Source organism: Pantherophis guttatus, chromosome 1 (assembly GCF_059756535.1).
Source record: "Pantherophis guttatus breed Tessera chromosome 1, ASM5975653v1, whole genome shotgun sequence".
Taxonomy (NCBI): domain Eukaryota; kingdom Metazoa; phylum Chordata; class Lepidosauria; order Squamata; family Colubridae; genus Pantherophis; species Pantherophis guttatus.
This window is the reverse complement of record NC_142063.1, coordinates 138128026-138150544: the sequence shown is the minus strand read 5'-3', so window position 1 is coordinate 138150544 and position 22519 is coordinate 138128026. Positions and strand designations below refer to the sequence as shown.

Below are 22519 nucleotides of genomic sequence, written 5' to 3'. Positions count from 1 at the left end.
GCACCGAGGACTCTACAATTCAACTCTGAGCTACATATACTCTGTTCTATTGAAATTCCCCATTTATCATTCAGTTTAGAAAAATAACACACAATTATCTATATGTGTGCACAATCTACCCATTAGGCCTTCTCCCATCCAAATATAATTAGCAGGAAAGCATTTGATTGTGTTAACAAGAATGTAATATTAAGTCATTCCCCTGCTCATTACCGACCATATTTTCTATTGAAATACAATTAAGTCATACCTTCACTAAGTTTTAATTGAGACATTAGACAGATTTTAGCAGCTATTCATGCTGTAACTTATTTAGTTTTTAACTTTGCAAGTTATATGATACATTAAGGTGGAGAAAACTCTATGGCACCTTTCAATCCTAACTCATAAAGGTATTTCATCAACCATGGATCCAATCATTTTCTTTTCCAAGACATTTATTTTACATGGAAGTTTCAGATAGAAGTTGAGCAAATGTATCTTCAATATGAAGTAATGTTGTTACTATGCAGACTTAGTGAAACTTAGGCCAGGGAGGTTATCCTCATACCTAATAAACATGCCTACCTTATAAGCTTTATTTCATGCTCTATAATGATCAATTCTTCCTTGTGTTGATTTTCTTAGTTCACATCCTGTCCCTTGCCTGGTATTCTTTCTATCATTTCATAACTGCCTTTTTTTGTGGAAAACAATTAGTCAGTAATGAAAGAATGCGAGATTGAGACCTATAATCACTTTTGTGATGTGAAACTTCTTTTAATGTTGTGATAACGACACTGCTGCTGACTGGCTTAGGATAAGAATATTTTCTATATGATTAATGGCTTCCAAGTCTTAAAATATGGTTTCTGAGTAAGATATTTGCATGAGATGTTGAAGCACACATAACTGTGCTTTCATTTTGCAAAAGATAAGATAAAATAAATGTTCAAGGTCCCTGACATAGGGAAACAGTTTTACATGCTGCAGGTTTTAGATAACCTGGATCTTATGACTGGCTTTATCTAGCATAGGTTTTTAATTTTAAAAACATTTTTCTAATTGCTTATATTTCTACTCTGGAAATATTTGGAGAGTTCCAATATGGAAGAGATATTTTCTTACCACAGAAATACTGTAAATCGGAATACTTCTGTTGGCTTTGCTTCAGCACTGGGATTAGAATATACTTATTCCACTATATAATATTTTGGCATAAAGTTAAAAAAATTGAAAAGGGACATATATGAAAGAAAAAATATCAGGAAATAACCTGAATTTGTAAGAATGGGGTGAGGAAGACTAAAGAGATAGAATGAGCAAGGCTTGCAATAAATTCCACAAAATAACAAACAAACAAACAAAAACTTTATTGAGGTATGTGTGGATAAGTCTGGGAAACTTTTCTTGATTGGAAATGATTACATGATGGTGATGGACAACAGGGAGAAGGCTGAATCGCTAAATTTTACATCTGTCTTTTCCCAAAAGGAAAAAAAATGGACAACTGATCAATCTGAAGGTGCACAGTAGGGGACATAAGAAAACTACAGGTCAAATAGGAAATGGTAAAAAATGCATCTAGATGCTCTGAATGAATTTGTTGTATGGGCCAGATGGATTACAGGGTGCTAAAGGAAATTGCAGATGTAATCTCAAAACCACAGACTTTTATCTTTGAAAACTCCTAGACCACAAGGTGTCAATAGATTGGAGAAAAACCAAGACTGCCCGCTGTTTAAAAAAGAAAAAAATTAAACCCAGCAAAGTGCAAAACAATCAGCTTGACATGAATGTTAGGGAAAATCCTAGAAAGGTACTGGTAATCAAGGGTTAAGTTTCAAACACCAAAAGCAAGTCAGTTCTGAGTTGGACTTAAATAACATGATGATTCCAAAAACTGGGAAGTACAAGGGAAGTCCAACTGTGTCTTACACACTCTTACATGGCAAGATTATGTTTGAGCTTAAGATTCATTTCTCCCCATATATTTCTTAGTGAAGGAATTGACAGGGACAAAGTATCAGCATCAGCAGTGTGCTGCAGCTACCAAAAAAAGCCAACACAGTTCTAGGCTGTGTTAACAGAGGGATAGAATCAAAATCATGTGAAGTGTTACTACCACTTTATGATTCCTTGGTAAGGCCACACTTGGAATACTGCATCCACTTTTGGTGACCACAATGTAAAAAAGAGACTCTAGAAAGAGTTCAGAGAAGAGCAACAAAGATGATTAGGGGACTGGAGGCTAAAACATATGAAGAACGGTTGCTGGAATTGAGTATGTCTAGTTTAATGAAAAGAAGGACTATGGATCACATGATAGCAGTTATCTGAGGGGTTGCCATAAAGAAGAGGTGGTCAAGCTATTCTCCAAAGCACCTGAGGACAGGACAAGAAGTAATGGATGGAAACTAATCAAGGAGAGAAGCAACCTAGAACTACGTAAGAAGAAATTTCCTAACAATTAGAACAATTAATCAGTGAAACAACTTGCCTCCAGAAGTTGTAAATGCTCCAACACTGGAAGTTTTTAAGAAAAGACAGGAGAACCATTTGTCTGAAATGGTATAGAGTTTCCTGCCTGAGCAGGAGAAGACCTCCAAGGTTTCTTCCAACTCTCTGTTCTATTCTATTCTATTCTATTCTATTCTATTCTATTCTATTCTATTCTATTCTATTCTATTCTATTCTATTCTATTCTTCCATTTCCATTCCTTTTCATTTCCATTTCCATTCTATTTCATAAAATTACAGCATAGACAATTTATTGAAGCCTATACAGGTAGTCCTCAATTTACAACAGTTCACTTCAGTGGTGAAATCCAAATATTTTTTACTATCGGTTCTGTGGGCGTGGCTTGGTGGGCATGGTGTGGCTTGGTAGGTGTGGCTTCGTGGGCATGGCAGGGGAAGGATACTGCAAAATCTCCTTTCCCATCCCACTCCAGGGGAACAATACTGCAAAATCTCCATTCCCACCCCACTCTGGGGCCAGCCAGAGGTGGTATTTGCCGGTTCTCCAAACTACTCAAAATTTCCACTATCGGTTCTCTAAATTACTCAAAATTTCTGCTACTGGTTCTCCAGAACCTGTCAGAACCTGCTGGATTTCACCCCTAGTTTACTTAGTGACCATTCAAAGTTACAATGGCACTGAAAAAAGTGACTTAAGACCATTTTTCACACTTATGACCATCACAGCATCCCCATCATCATGTGATTTACATTCGGATGCTTGACAACTGGTTTATATTTATGACAGCTGCAGTGTCCCCGGGTCATGGGATCCCCTTTTGCAAACTTGAAGTGAAACTTGGGTTCATCATACCTTCATACATTTCTGTAATATTGTGCATTGTCATTTCAGTCATCCAGGTTTCATACAGCGATGATCTCAACCCATGGACCGAAAAAGAAATTTAGTCATATAAATACATTCCTACTGTCCTCTCCTCATGTGCTCAATGATCTAGTCATATTAATAGTATATGATATAGAGTGCATAAATATTTATTATTTTGGTTCTTGGTTTCTCTCTTTGTTTTCTGGGAGGTGGGGAGAGGCAGCACAAGTGATTATCAGCTACCTTTAAAACAAATGCAGCAATCTTGAAATATTTTGATAGCAATTTCACACAGTGCAAGACTAAAAAAAAAATAGCTGCCCTTCTTGTTATATTTTTTTATTACCTAAAAAGCATTCCTCTAGAAAGTGTGATAATATAAGCTTTAAAGGAGCTCAAACATCTCCATATAGGATCAAAACTTTCTTTGGCAAAATGACCCCCTCCCCGGACTAAATCTTTGTAAATTGAGAAATGTGGAATAGATTCCTTATTCTGTCCTTGGCCATCTCATCAAAGCCCCCAAAATATGTGAATCTGGCTGGAAAATTTGAATGCTCAGCAAAGTTCAAACTGACTTTTTTTTTTAAAAAAAATGATCATTTATAAAGTTCTGTCTTTAAAATTTTTAAAAAAAAGCTTTATTCCTAGTGAGTACAACAAAGACAGGGAAATATTTTTATTGACAACCCAAGAACAAATTTTAAAGCATAACAATACAACAATACATATATCAAATATAAAGCCACAATAAACATGTAGAGAAAGCCTGAAACAATTAGTAATGTGAGGGAGGCATCCATAGCTATATGGTCTCCTTTTAAAAAATAGCTAAAGTTTGGCCTCCTGGGAGAACAATGGCTTCCTGGTCAGAAGAACAGTTCAGATTTGTAGCAATTGATTTTATAAGTTCTGTTTTCCATTTAGTGTACATAACGAGCACTCAAATACTACACTGGATGCAGAACTGAGTGCTGTATTGAACATACTGTATACAGATAGGGTTTTCATAGAGGATGTTGATAGATCTGTGAGTTGTCACCCTAATGTGTAACCGAAACTGAGGTCAAGCTAAAAAGTCTTCTGTGTCAAGTGTTTAAAAAGTATCTAGGTTTGACCAAGGAAGGATATTTATTAAACTATAATCCAGTGAGAAACACTGGGTCTATCTTTTTGAAACCTATGACCCAAATCCTCTGCTGGAGGTCAGTTATGATATTGTCAGGGCTGAGAATGGCTAATGCTGGAAAGGAACATAAGGTAAGGTTCACCTTTCCTTATTAAATAGGCTGGAGTCCTCTTTAACAAGATTGAGTTGTCTTCTGAAGCATTCAGGATTCAGTTAGGACTCAGACCTACAGTATCTAATAAGGTAAAGTGAAACAAAGTTGTTCCCCAGAGAATTTGATTTCATAGCTTCAAATGGACCCCAAAGGTGATGAGCCTAATTCTAACCTAGTAAAAGAGTTAAGGATGAAATAATGAACCTGGGTTGATGGCCCTTAAAACTGAATAACTTCTGATCTGGAGGCATCCTTATAAATACATAGTTGTATGCCACAAAACATTGAACTGCAAATGTTGGTCTTATATACCAGTGATCAGTTTAAAATGCAGTCTAAATTGTTGAAATAATAATACTGATTATAAATATTATATAAATAATAGTAATAATACTTCAGGTCTCAACAAACTTTTCAGAACATTTTTTCCCCCTGAGGACTCCAAAATAAAGAAATGAATTTGTCTATGGAGATTCTCAGGTCATGATCGTCCCAAAGGCGCTTTTTCAAGAGGCAACTGGACTTTCTGAACCACAAAGTCCGGTTGCCTCTTGAAAAAGCACCTAAAGGACAAAGAGCCTTGGTAGTACAGTGGTCTAAAGCACCCTGTTATTAAGACCAGCTGCCTGCAATTACTGCAGGTTCGAATCTCGCCAAGGCTCAAGGTTGACTCAGCCTTCCATCCTTTCTAAGGTAGGTAAATTGAGGACCCAGTTGTGGGGGCAATAAGCTGACTTTGTATAAATATACAAAACGGATGAAGGCTATTGCTTAGCGCATTGTAAGCCACCCTGAGTCTCCGGAGAAGGGCGGCATATAAATCAAATTAAAAAAAAAAAGAAATTAATTATTTTAAAAGTGGCTACAATCCTGCAAAATTGCCAAATCCAAGAAATTTTGTGATCAAATTTTGGGTCAACCTGACATGTTTTTGGTTACTATTAATGAAAAATACCCCACTCATATATTTGGAATACTAGACCAAGTAGACACAACTTGAGTGTGTCTCTCTTACACACAATGGAACCTGCAAATGCTACTGTTCTAACCTCTGGGTTAACATTTTTTGTGCCTCCATAATTTGTTTTAGCTTAGAACATATTCCTCACAAAGAGGGTGAAAAATTCATTCCCAAGGCTTGGAAGGAATGTGGCATATCTCCGTTTTATGATTCAACCCATTTGCTAATTGTTATCTGACTGAAAAAGAGGAAAAACTGGCAATGTGTGGTAACTTTAGTCAGCATTTCTGAACTGGGAATGATAAACACCTCTGCCTGGTTCTGGCATTTATCAGTCGTGAAATATTATTACCACATAGGCTCACAGCATGGTTACTGTTATCATCAGGGGAAAAAGAGGAAGCTAATCTTAATGGTTTGTAAAGCCGTTACCTGCATTGGTCTGACATTTATCATGATCATCTTACCACATGGGTCCTCCCTTGCAAAGGTATATTATCTGGAATGGACATCACTATGAATTATTATTTTGCAGCTAGGTAGGAAATTGTATGTTGTAGATACCTTTTTCTCATTATAAATCACAGTCACACTTCACCATTTCCCAGACGAAGATGCTGAGACCAGGCGTTTTGCTACCCGCTCACTTTTTTTGCAGTTCCATGAAAATATTGGATATTCTTTCATTAGAAAAGATGATACTGTTCTCAGTAGAAGAGGTTTTTTTTTTTAAAAAAAAAAACTGCATCACAAAAGTAATTTTTTTAAAAAAGAAAGAACAAATGGGCAGTATGAAAACAAGCTTTGCTTAATGGAAGAATGGGTGTCTGCTGATTCACGTGGAAGCTGGAGAGAGAGAGGGAGAGAGAGAGAGAGAGATGGAGACGTAAACTTGTTCTTGTTGTAAGCAACTTACTACAGGTAATCCTTGATTTACAACAGTTCATTTAGTGACCATTCAAAAGTGCAACAGCATTGAAAAAAGTCACTTATGACCATTTTTTCACACTTATGACCACTGCAGCATCACCATAGTCATGTGATCAAAATTCAAGTGCTTTGCAACTGACTCATATTTATGACGGTTGCAGTGTCCCGGGGTCTTATGATCACCTTTTGTAACCTTCTGACAAGCAAAGTAAATAGGAAACCAAATTCAATTCAGTTGTTACTAAGTTAACAACTCAGTGATTTACTTAATAACTGTGACAAGAAAAGTCGTAAAATGGGGCAAAAGTCACTTAACAAATGTCTTACTTAGCATCAGAAATTTTGAGCTCAGTTTTGGTCATAAATTGAGGACTACCTGTAATGTTTGCTAATCTCTCTTTATTTTCTCCAGGGGTTGAAGATCTGCAATCAAATATTCTAAAGCCACAACTCACCTTTGAATCCTAGTTATTAATGATGACAGAGAATAGATTTGTGACTATCATATTAAAGCATGGCTAATGCCCTCAATGATTAATCTGAGTTTTGGATAAAAATGGATTATTACCAATGCCTTCTAAAGCCATCTTTATATCAAACTTATAAGAAGGGAAGGAAAGAAACTTCATTTGTAACCCATAACAACAGTTAGCCAATTGATGTCTAATGGAATTATCTGTACCAACACAGATCACTCAGAATTATAAATCTAGATTGTCAATCTTCTAGCTAACAAGTGCTCTGTCTCCATAAATGACACTTCCAAATATCGGTTTGGAATACAGTAAGTACTTTTTTTTTTTTTTTTACTGAATTGGAAATTTACAATTCTTGTATAATATCCTCTTATTAGAAATAAACCTTTGGAGTTAGTCTGACGTAAATTCCTTATCCTGCAAGGTAGTAAGAGCTTGACCTCTGTCTCCAGTCACAACCCTGCATTAGGCATGGTTGAGGGACTTAATGTCCTTTTACCTTTCTACCAACTCCTATTTCCAAGGAACTTTGAGATCATACCAATACATGTTTAATGTTCATTTCAACCCTTCGAACCTTGGATTTTTGTTCTGTTGTGCCTCGGTGCTATTTTACATTCAACAAAAGCGTGCAACTACAAACAGTATTAGGTCATTTTATCTCTCCCTCCCTACTCTGTTCTTCTCACTGTTTAATATTTGTTTTACATCATAGTTATCGTTTTACCTACAAAAAACAAAAAACAAAAAACCCCTGTTTGAGAGACTCTTTTGACTCTTCCTTTCATCTAACCATCTCTCTCATTAGCCTCCCTGATCAAATAAAACAAGAATGAGCCAGGTTGCAATTTTTAGTGCTAGAGAACATGTGAGGCTTCTGATACTGGCTACAACCAGGCATAGTGTTGGGCAGACGTTCGGCGAGCTCCCCTACTGTGCTGCTGTGTAAGCTTCCCTGCTGGTCTGTTTGCTATAGTTTTAATGTCTGTGAAAAAATCTGAGGCAAACTAAATTATGCTCTGCCCTTTTGGATGTAAATAAAACATCCAATTTAGACAATCTCTATTGCCCTAACTCAGTTTCGGTCATTCTATGCCAGCCTGAATTTTTTTTTTTTTTTAATATCTTTCCTTCCTCCCAATTTTTTTTTTTTTACCTTATGGGAAATGTTGCTAAAACAGAAGGCGTATTTGGTTATTCCAGCTGACCTCTGTAAGTGGGAATAAGCTTTCTCTCTTTCCCTCTCCTTCTCTCTCTGATAAAATAGACAAAACATATAGACAGATAAGTAAAAATATATAAGAACAGAAATATAGGTCTAATTATATTTTGCTACCTAATCTATTATTAATTCTGTGTAAAGTTTTAAAGTCCTGATTTTAACCATTATTTTACAGGCAGTAACAGAGAGACACATATATGCACAGTGCTTTTACACACAGAGAGACATTGGTATACATACATGGTGTCTTTTTTTATATAAAAAATGTATGTCTTGATGCCCCTAACTTCAGTTACATTCATTCCTTAATTCATTTGCTTCTTATTCTTGCTACCTCCCCAATCATCATCCCAAAAGACTGGGAGGTAGAGGAAAAGGTTGCAACTTGTCATGTTGTAACACATCAATTGTGCCTCATAAAAAAGAAGCTTTTCCATGAATATTCATAACTATTTTTCAGTCCATTAGCAAGAGTTAAGACAATGAGTTTCCAACTCGGTTCCATTTAGCAAATATGTATGCGAAATTAATGGAATATTTCCCCCCTCACCCCTCCGTCCTCAGAGTACTTAGAAAAGTTAAACTTCACTGACTAAACCTCCAGGTGCTATCATTTGAGGGAAAAAAAAATAACAACCAATAATTGTCATTCTTTTACATATTTGATGGGGCTGATTATACAATGTGCAACTCTAAATGGCTTATAGCACATTGTAGCATGGTTCCATCCCATTGGTTGCAGTAGGGTGCAGGCAGATGGATGACAGTGACAAGGAAAGAAGTGCTTTTGCCTAGTCGTGCGTTAAGATGCCATCCAGAAGCTCTGTGCACTGCAGACAGTTCATTAGGATGCCAGCATAATGGTAAACTACCAGTCAGAGTGACACTCCATTTCCTGCTTACTGAGCTTTCCAACCACGGCAGATGTCAACAATCTCACAGGGCTACAGAGCAGACCTAACTTTCCAGTCACTTGGACTCCAATTTTTTTCCCTTAACAGTGCCATACATTATAGGCAATATGGAGCAGCAAGTCACAGCAAAGAGGAAAATGCAGACCTTAATTATACCCCCAAGAAGCAGCTTCGTCTCCTGGAACTCCCTTTCTAAGATTGGGATACCTGGAGTCAACTCTGTTCTTTTGATAGAGACTTTGTTTTTGGCTTTTCTTTGGGGAGAGGGGGATGAAGCAGGAAGATGCTAATGCGCATACCTGCTGATTAGACACCTACATCGGATTGCTAAAAATGGAAAAGGCTCAATTGGGGGAAGGTTATCAGGCTTCATGATTGATCTCTGGGACTTAACTAGGAAACAGATAATGCCTGTTTTCCCCTGGCTCCTTTCTCCTCTCCTCCCTTTTCAAATTCAGTACTGTACAGTACATTGTTCCTGTGCATGGAAAGAACAGACTTGAACATCTGGATAGTGTGATATTTTCTCTGAAAATGCACAACTCGAGGCCATCACACACCTCCCTAACAAGCAGTTAAAGCCCAGAGAGATAGACTTCCAAGGATCCAGCTTGCTTCTTTCTTTTTTTTTTTCCTACAAAAATACCCATTGTTTCCAATGCCAACACAGTATTAAAATACAATAGTTTGTGCCTGCCCTCAAGTGCCTTTTTTAAAAAAAATTTTGTAGCCAGCAATAAAATCTTTCCCAATTAGGGGTGTGGGGAAAAGGTTGTTTTTGTAGGAATGGTTTTAATGTAGAAATAGGGGATAGATAAAAGCAGTATTGTTACTAATAATGATATGTTTTGTAGGCACGAAGGGGTCTGTTCATAAGATGGCATGACAAGCCCATTCAACAACTGAGTGGGTGGGTGGGTGGAGGGAAGGAGATGGGGATGTAAGATTTACTTCGGCTCCCGTGGCCAACTTTTAAAGAAGCTGAAAGCTGTATTGGATTCAGAAAATGGTTAAATAGGAAGAGAGTTAAAGGAGAAGAAATAAAACATTTAGTTTCATCTGGAAGGCAATGCCTAGTCTTGTTTTATAGTTATTATTGTATTATTTATTAAATTGATATTGATACATTGAAACAAAGAATTGCACAGAATAATAGGATTTTATTTTGCACCTCCAATTTAATAAGACAGGGTTTTTTTTTTCCCCCAGAAGTTTTAGTCATCTTTGAAAATGAAAACCGAGGAAGGATTGGTTCTCTGTGACGTTGGCCTCTGTTTTACAAAAATTAGCACATGTAAATTTAATTTATTTACCTCTGTAAACCAGTTAATTCAGTTCTTTAGAAAGCAATGCATGCATAAAAAAAAATTAAAAAAAAGATAGCTGTACGCATTCCCTTTGGTGGGAAGCCAGGGTCAAATATGACTAATAACTAGTCCGCATAGTTCTGTGACATAAATTAAAATGAAAAATGCTGTTGCTGCTCTAAAGTATGTTTTTTTTAAAAAAAAAAAATCTTTATTTTTTTTTTAAAAAAGCAAAACAGCCCTGATAATAAGAAGAAAAATATGAATTTTTAATTGTGAAAAGGATTTTATTCTTGTCTTTTTTAAAATTATTATTAATATTATTATTAAAGGAAGCTATGTAAACAGCTTTTCCCCAGGGTAGGTTTAGACTTGAAGACTGTTTATTATATGATTTGAATAAGACTAGACTTGGCCTTTTGACTTTGAATCACTACCAAATTTCAGGCTGTGAGGAAATTGTTCTACATTTCCTGACAAATTGAGTTAAGCAGACATTAAGTGGGCTTTAAGAAAACAAATGGCCATCTTTATCACAGGTGGACACTGATGGCTTAATGGGGCCTGGGCTGATTGTATCACTTCTAATGGCTTGACGGGAAGCATTAGGGTTTTTGCATAAAGAACTGGCATGGCAAACTCTGCTAACACAGACCTGTCAAGCGCTCTGCCTCCCTTTGTGCATGGAAGCAGATGTTTGTATGTATACTATGAACTGGCATTAGAGCGAGCGACAGATGCCTGTACGAATGCCAGGTTTGTGAATTTTTTACAGCAGGAACATGTTCTGAAAAAGTGCAGCCCTGCCCTCGACCATAGGTAATTCCCCACGGGGACTTGGCTGAATCCCTGCAAACAATTTCAGCATTTGGTTTTCCTAGCAACTGGAGGAATAGGCTTGTCCAAAGCAAGGAAGGAAGGAAGGAAGGAAGGAAGGAAGGAAGGAAGGAAGGAAGGAAGGAAGGAAGGAAGGAAGGAAGGAAGGAAGGAAAACAGACAAGCAAACAGATTCTTACGGATCTGTAGCATAAGAGCCGTGGTGAAGTTTTTTCCTTCCTCCCTGGCACACTGCATTTTCCAGGGCACAATGTAACACAATCCAATCCTTCTAAGAAAGGAACAAAAAGGGTATTATAGCTATATAATTAAAGCTTGCATTAATATACGGCTGGGAAAATGTTCTTCCTTGGCTGCCCTGCCCTTTCTCCTTCACAAAACAAGGAAGAAATAGATTTGCATGTATCTCTCTTTCAAAAAAAAAAAAAAAAAAATTCCAAACATTTTTTTTTTAACTGCATTTCATTGCTTTCTATATCCAGGGCGTACACTATAGTTGTCTGTCAATGATACGCACAGGTAGCTTGCAGTCCATTAAACAAACACTGCCCCCCCTCACTTTTATTTGACATTTTATTTGGCTGTGACAAATGAGCAGCAGTTGGATTATAACATAATTTGTCTTGTCTTTATTACCAGCACAAAGGACACCATTCATTAATTATTCTGCCGTTGCAGCTTAACACTAACTGGAAAGGTCCCTCTTCGGACAGATGGCGAGGACGATGTTATTTATATCAATCAGCCAAAATCCTCAACAAGGATTACTGTTCCTGAGACTACAATGATTTATTTCTTTTTACCTCACCCTCCCTCAACCCTTTCTGCTTTCAGAGATTTTTCTATAAAAAAATGAATTTGATGGGAAACTTAAAGCGATGCCATATTTAACCTGTTAGCTGGCAAAACAACATGCAGCCTGCATCAGTTTAACTACCTACCCATGTCCATTTACCAGATTTTTTAATCGATTTGAGAAAAGTAAAAAAAGAAGTTGATTGGGGAGACTGGAGAGGGAGGGAGAAAAAGAGATTTAGGGGGGGAGGGTCTTGAAGCACTGAGTTCAGCAAAAGTTTGTTTTTTTTTAAAAAAAAACTTTTTGGTAATGTCTTACTGCTGTTGCCCCCAGAGACCACCGGGATCAGGAAACGGTGCCAGCTGTCAGGCTCCTTGTCTCTGATAAAATGGGATGACCAATCCTATGACAGAGAAACCGGTGGGGTTGGCCTTCTGAAAGATGAGCTACTATGTTTAACTTAATTGAAGGTCAGGTCATACCAGAGACAGATGCTTCTTGATTCCTACTGTTATTGAGTATCTTGTGTAGGATAGGGATGGATTTTACCTTCTTTTTTCCTAGGTTCTTAATTACTGCATCCCATATTTCTATAAATGAATTCAGGTATTCTTTATAGTCTTCTGAAAGCACTTAATCATTGTCCATTTCCTGGATGATCTCTTTAAAGCAGAGATCTTTAAATCTCTGTGTGAATGTGTTTCTTCCATCCACTTCAGGTTTCCACAAATATTAGGAACCTGACACAATGAAAAGGCTTACAACCTAGAAACATTTATTGTCTGCAGAAATTATTGGTGTAACCTTGCTCTCCCGATTAGTTTGCAAATAGTAAAAGTTCCATCAAGACAAATATCAGCAACATGCAAATACCCTTGCAGGTTGTGATTAAGATTTTAAATGTATCCTTTTGCTTTTAGTTAATGAAAAACAAAGTCTTGGAGGATCTAAGTTGTAATTTATTAAACATGAAAGGCTCCTTGATGAAATATAGAAATGAGATATATTTTGCATTTCAAAGATTTAAGCTGACAACTTACTTGCATGCAAATAAGAGCAAGATTTGTAAAAATATTTGAAAAGAAATTATTCCTGAATGTACTTATTACAATAATGTGGCATGTAGATAAGAGAAACACACAGCATTAAAAGACATTCATTTCTCCAAAGTCTTAAAATTAGCTTCTTTCTGCCATTGTGTATTAATGTTCTTCTTCAGGAATGCAACATATTAAAGAACTGAACAGAATTAGTAATAAATTTGTTAATTACAAATTTAAGCAACACAACTGTGTTGTTTTCCCCATGTATTTTTAAAAGCAGAATTGCTAATGCATTTTAATCATTTATGTACAAACATTTGAGGATAAAATATTCTGAAGTTTATCAATTTCAAGAGCTGTTTATTTGCTAGCAAAATAGGGCATGTTATACAACATATATCTTAGCATTCTTGCTCATCAAATCCCCATTTGCAGAATGCAAATTTCCCTGGTCTAAGTGCTCTTGCACCTCAATTTAAATGAATAATAGGATAGACTCTATTAAAATCGGTTTAAGGTTGCCATGGGTGACATATCAGTAGGGTTAAAATGAGAGAAAAAGGTCAAAGAAACAGACCTTACTTTAAAAAAAAAAAGAAGAGAAGAAGCATATGTAAGCCTCTATAAAAACATTACAAATGCTACCACCATATTGAAATTATGAACAAATATACACTTTGCATTTTACAAACATTATATTCTAAACCAGATGAATAGGGAAATTATAATACCCCCAACACCTCTGGGAATGTATTTAGTTGCACTAAAATTAAAGAAGTAAGTCCTACTGTGATAACACTGTAGTCTGGCAGGTTGTGGATTTGTAAAAATCACAGAGACCTCAGCAAGTGATTGTACTGTTCCTTGGATAAATCCTCCATTTTAAGGAAACAGCAAGGTATTATAATCATATTAAACAAGCAGCTATAAGTGATACCCAAAGACTCAATTTTTGAAGAATTTTGAGTCTGCCGCTAACTTGATTCAGGGGATTATGCATGCAGTCATTTGATAAGTACCAAAAAAAATAAAAATACTTAATGCTTATCAGGACTCTTTCTTGTTCTAGCACTGTGTGTTCACAGTGCTTGTCTGTTCTAGAGCCTGATCCTGTTTAATGTGGAACAAATAACACCACTTGACCGTTTTCCAGAGTTTTGATGAGATGGATCACTTTTTTTTTTGCTCTTTGGAACTTTAAAAGTTACAATGTCCTTACTATTAATGCCCTGCATGGATGACATCCCTTTCTGATTCCCATGTGGATTTCCCAGAATCAGAGTTTTGTTAATTTCCTTTCTTCATCTACAACAAAAAGCAAGATTAAAAAAAAAAGTTTCCTTATTTGCTAAGGTTATGCCGCTAGTTTAATTTTCATGGGAGCATCGGAGTATTTTGAAGTGAGTAGCATTTACAAAGTCATTAGTTTTATGCAAACTAGGAAGGAAGATGAAAGAAAAAAAATTATCAATTATTTATAGATTGTTAAAATGTATCTTAGTGCAGTGCTACTATATAGAAATGACAATTAGCCAAATTTACCTTCTTTAATTAATAATGCATACATCATGCTCTTTGGGCAGCTAATCACCACTTCTATAAATTTTTTTTGACACTGTTGAAGATGCCAAGCACATGGATGAAGTGGAAATAAAACACACTGGTGTGAGTGTCCAACTTTCAAGTGCTTTTGTTTGCAAAGATATGCTAGTTAGCAAGGTGCCTACATCTCAAATCACTTAAGCTATTCCCATTTACTTACAGTACGTACTCTCTCTGGATGAAATATGAATTTAGCAGTTTGCTTCTTGCATATCCAAACACAAGGAATCAGGTTGTAGTACATTCGAAATACACCTCATTTTACTAAGGCGGGATAAAATACTAGGCCAGGCGTAAGTTTACTACAAACTCATTTTCTGCATTAATTCAAGCGGGAGGAAGTATCTTCCTGTTTTTCTGTCATTGGTTTGGATCAAACAATGGCCTAATGAGGGCAACCATTGCTGTATCTTTTTGATTTCCAGACTTTTTTTCCCTCTAAATGCAGCCCCATCACTTCCTGTATTATGTCAAATGCCATTCTGGAATTCTCCTTCTCCTTCTCCTTCTCCTTCTCCTTCTCCTTCTTCTTCTTCGCAGATAATAAAGTAATGTTACTAGAGATTTAGAGGTTCTTTCATAGATCTGCACTCTATAAACAAAATTCTTCTCATGCTTAAATTTCAAGATATGGCTATTTTGGGCGATGAGAAATGACAGTGTTGTATTGGGGTGACTTGAGAAACTTGGAACCAGGGACATTAAGTCCAGATGCTTAGAAAAGCAAGCAACGAGTGGAAAAGGACTTTAGTGTCTTTTCATGAGGGCAATTCATGTTTCTACTCGGAAACCTTTGTTCGCGATTAAGAACTAAACATACCTGATCCTTGACTGTAAAAACCATGAATTTATTTCCACATATTCTAAAAAGCAGCCAATGAAGAAGTATGGGACTTGGGAAAATATATTCCAGTCATTTCAAAGATGTATATCCACTCTTCATATGATTCCCAACTGTTTTTAAAATGTTGAGGTAAATTTAAATGTGCAACCAAAACTAGTCTGCATCTATTTCTTGAAAAAGACTCCTCAAATTTTCTAACTGATGCTTTCTTTCAAATAATTTTGTTTATAGTGCTCTAATTAGCTTCTGCAGAATTCTTAGCCTTGAGTGCGGCAGAATTTTTATGTTTTAATTATTTTTCGTTTTAATTATCTTGATTTTCTTCCATATATAAATTAATGAAGTTGTCTTTGTCAGAGATCTATAACTACTACTCTGTCCCGATTAATCTAATCGAATAGATATTTAAGAATAAGTGGATCTAATCAGAGTTGAAAACCTAAAGGTACTCTTTTATATACTAAGTTTTATTTCAATAGGCGCTCGTGCAAGTAATGCCTCTGTATGTGTGTAATTCAAGAAAATATAAGCCCTTAAAATGTGAGAAAAGAGAATTTGAGCGGAGGTCTGGGAAAGGACAAATGTAAAGAGGTCTAGATTCTGTAAAAGGTGAAAGTGCAAAGAAATGACAATCGTATTTTTCTTAATGTCAGAATAATCATGTCTTGCCAAAAGTATTTCAGACAGTGCATGTTATTAGATGCAGTTTTTCTGTTGCTTTCTCCTTAACATAAATTTACAATGGGAACATAGCTGCGATATGACAAATGAGCTCAGATACTTTTAGCTCTATTCTGGCAATCGGTAAGTGGTTAATCTTAATATTGTGAGCTGGGGGATGAATAGCTGTAGTTCAGATGTTGTGTCTATGACACTGGTTCTCCTAGAGATAGGTTTGAACCCTCCACTCAGAATCCTGATAGCATACAGCTTCAGATAAAGTGGAGCCTCTGCAGATACAGCTATATATACAATATATACAGTTAAGAAACCTTCCTACAGAAGTTCACGCTTTTCATAGAGACTAGCAGAAATAACACTGCAAACAATTGCCTGGAAATTCAACACTAAGGAGAAATCTGAACAATGCTTGGGAGCTAGATTATTATAATCAACATTAAAAGTAGAACAAACAGCAGAAAATAATTTTCTTCTGTAATATGTGCCCATTTTAAAGTAGCATTGCTTAGGCACAATATTATAGCATATATTCCTTATATATGTGTGCAACATTGTTGTCATTTACATCACTATTTTCCTAACCTTAGTCTAACATTACCATTACATCCTGTAGCATGAGACATGAGTTTACATGGGAATTTCATTGAATCAGAAAATGCAAGCTCCTAGTTCTCATGAATGACTTGTTTCAAAAGATGTCCCAGCAATCAGATGGCAAAAGTTCTGAGTCCTACATTCTGACTGGGTTAGTTGAAACTAACATTAAAAAAACAACAACACTTGAATATTTTAGTGATGTTTTGTCCAAAAGATCTGTAAAATATCCCTAGATATTCGGAGACTGGGATCAGAATTGATCCCAATCATAAATATCTCCTCCTGTTGCAAAAATAACTTAGATGTCTTCTTGCATTTTTTTTTGAAGCGTGGGGAAATTTTTTTCCTCTGGAGGATAACAATGCTTTCTTTATCCTTTTTAAAAATGTACATGCTATATTGTGATACATCACAATATATTTTGAATTGATACTGAAAAAGCAGACTGTGTATCAGATAGTTCACTTTATATATGGGTCTGTAAGAAAGTTTTACGATAAAGCACCAGTCTTCCTTTTAAATCATATTTTAAAACTGTGGAAAGCGAGTATTCTACCCTGTTTTTGTTTGTTATAAGCCGAGTATTTGCAATAATTTATGGACAGCTTTGAATTTATAAACACGAAGTCACTGCCAAATATTTTAACTATTCCTTCATGGCAAATTGTCTTTAAATACTGGCAGGATTTTTTTTTCCTGTTTTAACATTTACTTGTGGACCAGAAACACTTGCAGTCTATTGCCCCTGGCCTTCTGTGAGAATGTTAGTTAGCAATGCTCATAAAAACTCAATTCATCAATGTGAACATAATTTGCTATGAACAGAAAGCTCACAAAAGGGTGAATTTGTCAGATAGACAGGTGGCCTGAGATCTCTCCCTGATACTGAATGATATGAATAATAGATTCTGGTAAATGTATGCCAAAACTTGAGCTGTAAACACAGCTGCCTCCATTCCCTTCCAGAATAACAGCTCTGAAAGCAAAAGCTTAGGAGCCACAGTTCCACCTGAGGACTTAGCTTGTGCACACCCGTGCGAGCACGCACACACACGCACACACACACACACACACACACACACACACACACACACACACACACACACTGTCTCTCACTTATTCTCTCTCACACACAACAGAACATAAATCTTAAAAAATGAACACAGCCAGTCATTTCTTTCTTTTGGGGGGGGGGGGGAAGGGAGTGAGGGGAGAGAAGGCTTCATTCTCATTCCAGTAATGAACAATGAAGAAAGGAGAAATAAAGAGAAAATAATCAAAAGAACCAATTGTTTTTAAGAAAATCAATTGGATCTGAACAATAAAAATAAAAACCTACAAAAATGCACACCCCTTTGTGAGAGAAAATAAGGGTCCCCAAATTATGTGGCGAGCCATATTATATATCACAATCAATCAGAGTCATTCTGAATTCTCAGAATGCAGCGAATATGTTAGTGAACGCTGCCCAATTCCTGCCAACCAGATTTTTTTTTTCTAAGGATAAAAATGAATGAGAAATGCTGGTTTCCTATAACGTCTAAATTACAGGCTAAAGTTCTTGGGTTTATTCAGCGACTCACACTGGCGGGAAGATCCAAGCAGAAGAGAAATGGATAGCAGGCAAACACATCCATTTAATCCTGTCACAGAGAAATGGGGTCACTTTGCTAAAAGCACAGATATTCAATGAAAATGTTTGGCATCAGGTCTCATTTCCCTGTAATACAGTTTTCAAAACAAAGCAAAGCCAAAACGTCACCCAAACCAAATATAAAAGCACCCACTTCTTTTTATTAGCTAGGTATGCAAGAAAGCTGGGTTTTTTTCCCCCCTAACCTACCTTACCGCACAACCATTTACTTTTTAGTCAAGTGTGTTAGACTTTAATTGAATTAGAATTAGTAATGTAGCAACCGTCTTGTCACTTACACTAAGCATGCAGACTCAGATGCCTGGAAAGGCACATGGTGTAGTACTATAGCTAAAATCATAATTTATCTTGTTTTGTCCAGGAATGCCTATGTCAAAATAGAGCCAAATGTGGTCTGTAGCAATGGTATGGCCCCCAACCTTTTGGGCACCAGGGACCAGTTCTGTGGAGAGAGGTTTCTCCACAGACTGGAGAGGGCCTGGTTTTGCATGCTATAGATAGAGCTTCACTTGTTTGTGTGGATCAGTTGCTGGCATGCCGCGGACCAGTGCTGGACCACAGACTGGGATTGGGGATCCCTGGTCTATAGCATGCAGCCCAGAGGTGGGTTTCAGCAGTTCTGGAGAACTGGTAGCGGAAATTTTGAGTAGTTTGGAGAACCGGTAGTAAAAATTCTGACTGGCCCCACTCCCATCTATTCTCTGCCTCCCAAGTCCAAGCTGATCGGGAGAAAATGGGGATTTTGCAGTAACCTTCCCCTGGAATGAGGTGGGAATGGAGATTTTACAGTATCCTTACAGTAGCCTACCAAGCCATGCCATGCCATGCCCACCAAGCCATGCCATGCCACGCCCACCAAGCCAAGCCCACAGAACTGGTAGTAAAAGAATTTGATACCCACCACTGATACAGCCTATGTTTCTGGAACACAAAGACATTTTGCAGAAGAGGTCCAGGTAAAAACCTGTAATTTGCTATCTACAGAGAGCTTTCTCTTTTATAGCACTAATTGAATATGAAAGTACTGGATGCTTTTTGTCCGGAACGGAAATTTGAGGAGGTATATACAAGTCCTAAACAAAATAACTGACTTTCACCCATGTTTATCCTGCTTAATTACCAGGATTCATTTTTCGTAACCGGGAATGGCAGAACATTTATTTATGTTGGTTCCGCTGGACCATGAAATTTTGAAGGTATACTATGTAGCTTGAGAATAATTCATTATATTTCCCACTTTGGGGTTACAGAGTTGCAGTACTAGAGATGAAAGGGTCAGGAAAGTTTTTGGCAGGAACCTGAGTAAGGATTGTTCCATTCAAGTCCCTCTTTGATTTTTGAAAAGGGCTATTAGCTAGTATGGTTGTGAGACGTCCTCTTAAGAATTCTAATATTGTGCCCTCAATACTTTGACCACTGCTGTCATGGTTAAAAATGTTACTTCCTAGCAGAAGATGGAAAATAAATATAGTTGCATTAAAAACAGAGGCAAAAACAAATAGAAACAGAGGCAGAAACAGATACCACAAATAACATTGATTATAATTCATTAAACAATAATGGATTAGACTATGGCAGGTGTATAAGTATTCGTATGTTTGTTTGTTTTTTTTAAAAAAATAGCTATCAGGGTCTACATACCCTCAAAGAGAAAATACATATAATATTTGGGGTGGGGGTGAGCAGGGAGAATGGCTACAGTTCATCTTGGAGCATTTTGGATTATTGTGTCTTCTAATCTAGCTATCTTTCAGCTACCTAGACGTTAGCATTTAATATACATTTGGCCCAAATAAATAAAAATAAAGCATTATTCCATGGGCATATCTTTCCAGTGAGTTTCCTTTTGCCAACGACATGCAACTACACTATCTGATTCTTTTTCCTCTAGATATAAATGACTATGGATTTGCATTAGCTATAGCTCATGCAAGCATGTTCTAATATTTGTCATTTAGGGGATATGTTCTTTATAATGACTGTGGATTATGGAATCTTTTCATACCAATCAGAACCAACGCTTCTTTAAAGTTCTCAAAATATATCTCAGATATGAGACAAAGATGTTTTGTATTGATGACAGCCATGTGGTGCAGAATAGCAGCATAGGGTCTATCCTTCTTTATTTTCCACTGCAGCAGGAGGTGCTAAATCTACAATAAAAATAATTACAGAGATAATGTATATAATTGGACCTGCAAAAATCAGGACAGCCACAAGTTGGCAGTAAATAAATGCTATTTTCCTGGCATTTAGTGGCTATTTGGATTTTTGCATTCTTCATATGGTAGGCCTAGGATTCATCCTCCTGCCTGTCTAACCATGGAATAAAGATGACCTGCCAATCATTTTAAATGACATTATATGACATCATTTTAAAATGTTGTCTTCAGCTCACCCCCAGCCCATATTAAATGGACCTTAAATTCATCTTTACCTACGGTATTTCACTTTAAAAGTAGCATTTCCACTTTTTATTGACCCATGAATGGAGTTTCACCATGTAAATGATTTCTCATTGGTGGCCACTTTAGGCTGCTGGGGACATAATCCTTCCCCTCTGGCCTATAGGCATTCTTCTCCAGAGCCATTCTGCTTTTGATAACATGAGACTGTGGTTCTTCCAAACCAGGCTCTTGCCTTGTACCTCCCAGAAGACGTGATGGGTAACTGTAGAGGGCCGAGGGAATGGCCTTGAGAGACAGGAGAAAGAACTGCTACCAAGACAACAATCAGATAAAAGCGGCTGGAGTCCAGCACAACGTCACATGAATAGACATTTCCCCCACCCTTGTTCATATGAATATGAAAGGAAGGAGAAACACATTCATACTTGCAAGAGCCTGCTACATCTGACCTATATAGCAATGGTTTCCTAGTCTGATCTACTCTGAAGGGCTGTCAATAACTCCCCACAGTATTATTTCTCACCCTGCCTATAGGGGTGGGGATAAGGTCCCAGGTCTCCAATTGCATGAAGCTGAGCCCTGATGGATGAAGAGACACCTCCTCCATTTCTCCTGTCATCCTGGCGATCGGATGGAAGAGAAGCAGGGAGGATGGAGCTGATTATTTACCTCCCTGATCTGATCTATGGAGCTGAACTAAGCAATGAGACACCTGGCAGATAAGGCCTTTGTTGCCAGGGCTTGTTAGCCAGAGCAAAAAAGTAACGACAGGTGCTCTCTCTCTGCATGTGTGTGTGTGTGTGTGTGTGACTCGTGTGTGTGTGTGTGTGTGTGTGTGTGTGGTGGAGAATATAGAGAAATGGGATAGATCCAGCTTCAGCCCACCCAACCCTCCAGGTCAGATTTTGACAGATGGATAAACCATGGATATAGCCACCTATCAAAACTTGCCTCCTCCTGCAGCCCCACCCCCACCGCATGTTAGAGAGGGATTGGTGGACGATTTTCCCGCTGGCAGGAACTCCACCAGTTGTTTTCATTAACTCGTCCTGCATTAAATTTTTAAGGATGGCAGTAGCTGATGGCTTTGGCAGGATAGGTCTTGGCAGTCGGAGCAGAACAATTTTTGCTGGCAGATTTTTCTGCTGCCTCAAGGACTGGAAGAAAACATTTTAACAGAACTGAGAAGAAGAGCCCTTAGTATATGCACCAAGCACTATGACCTTTGAGGTAAACCACAACACATATATTAAGCCTTTTTTAAAATACTGTTTTAACTCCATTCACACACCAACTCTGACAAATGGGAAAAAGACATAAATTATTTCCTCCTCTCCAGTTATATGTTCTATTGAATTATATTTATAACTAACGATGGGAGCTAGATGTGCAAAAGACAAAAAAAGAATAGCATATTCATTTCTCCGGGTTCTTGCTTTTACTCAACGCTGCTTCATCACTGTGATATTTTTCTTTTTTATTGTTGCTTCTCAATTCACTTCCTTTTTTTAACCATGTATATGCATTTACCCAGAGAGGAGAGCTCCTTGCAGCCTATGTAATAGCTCTAATCAAGGAGCCATAAACCATTGCACAGAAATAATAGCTATGACTAGAATGAAAACTGTTTTAGTAC

At 37.1% G+C, this 22519-nt stretch overlaps 1 protein-coding gene across 2 annotated transcripts in view; it reads right to left on the bottom strand.

Annotated features, from left to right (window-relative positions):
• The window catches only part of ARHGAP15 (Rho GTPase activating protein 15), a 466518-nt gene that overhangs the window by 28350 nt on the left and 415649 nt on the right, over nucleotides 1-22519 (bottom strand). The gene's annotated exons all lie outside the window — the stretch shown is intronic.